The sequence below is a fragment of the Cyprinodon variegatus genome, unplaced genomic scaffold, assembly GCF_000732505.1.
Source record: "Cyprinodon variegatus isolate N-32 unplaced genomic scaffold, C_variegatus-1.0 Scaffold332, whole genome shotgun sequence".
Classification (NCBI taxonomy): Eukaryota; Metazoa; Chordata; class Actinopteri; order Cyprinodontiformes; family Cyprinodontidae; genus Cyprinodon; species Cyprinodon variegatus.
In genome coordinates, this window is record NW_015150785.1 from 139546 (window position 1) to 140668 (window position 1123).

The 1123-nt window shown below is 41.7% G+C and overlaps 1 protein-coding gene across 3 annotated transcripts in view; it reads right to left on the bottom strand.

Moving 5' to 3' along the window:
• The window catches only part of LOC107091307 (nuclear receptor coactivator 7-like), a 38387-nt gene extending 37661 nt beyond the window's left edge, over nucleotides 1–726 (bottom strand). For all 3 annotated transcript variants that reach the window (XM_015385151.1, XM_015385150.1, XM_015385149.1), the window contains exon 1: nucleotides 595–726. The gene's annotated coding sequence lies outside the window, so the exon portion shown is untranslated. The remainder of the gene's footprint in view (nucleotides 1–594) is intronic.
• Nucleotides 727–1123: the final 397 nt, after the last annotated feature.

The window sequence follows — 1123 nt, forward strand, 5'->3', positions numbered from 1 at the left end:
TGTTGTTCAGCATGGGGGTGAGTAGAAAATGAAGGCTAATCATGTTTTGGGTGTACTATTCCTTTAAGATGCTGACTTGGCCTCCTGATTCCCAGATCTCAGTTGTGTAGAATCTGTGTGCTGCAGCCAGTCTGATGATGCTTGGATTGGTCCAGGTTGTTTTGACAGCAAAAGGAGGACCAACTTCTGGGTAATAAGCAGGTAGTCATAATATTATGTCTGATCATAACATTTAGCAAATAATACAGATGAAACCCAGGCTTATATGCAGCAATAACAACAATGTAATGACATATTACAGCCCTGAAATGGTTTCCAGCTGATCTCACTGTGCTGGTTTATTTGCAAGAGACGTGAAAGAGCGCCTCAGTTTGCTTAGTAATTTCCTTCCATAATTCAGAAGCAAGATCATGCAAGAAGTTGCTTCCTGTAAATGCTTTGGTTAACATCATCGTTGTGAAGGAAGGAAGCTTTTCAGGCGACATAACGCAGAGGGATCTAGCGAGCAGCGATGGCAGAAGCGAACGACAGCGAGCAGCAGATGATAAATAACAGGGAATCAAAGAGGAAAGACTGGGCTGCATCCTTACTGACCTGAGTTCTGCCAGAGGACGAGGATGAGCAGCTGTCACATGAGCGCACCTTCATGCTGCGGGGTTATGATATCACTGCAGACAACAGAACAAGTTTATTATTAAAGCTCCTCCCTGTCAGACGCGCCGTCTCCGCCATGTCAAGATAATTCCCCTCCGCCCCCAAACTCATAGCCGGGTATGGCAGGCCGAGTTGATATTTATTAGCGTCACAGAACTGAATCTGTGATCCAGATGCCTCAAATGCATTTCTTCCTAGTCAAAACATTTCAGATATCTAAAATAACATTCTTCTTGTCTTAAACAAACATTTCAAATATCTAAAATGTGATTCTTACCAGTACAAATGACGTCACCTATCCATTCATGTGCATCGGACTTTTACTTCTAGATATCTAAAATAACACTCTTCCTATCTAAAATAATTGATTGACTGATTTATTGATTAAGTTTATTGATCTCACAGTGGAGAAATTTAACGCATACATCGGCTCAATAGTCAAGATGAAGAAGAAGGTGACAAAAGGACG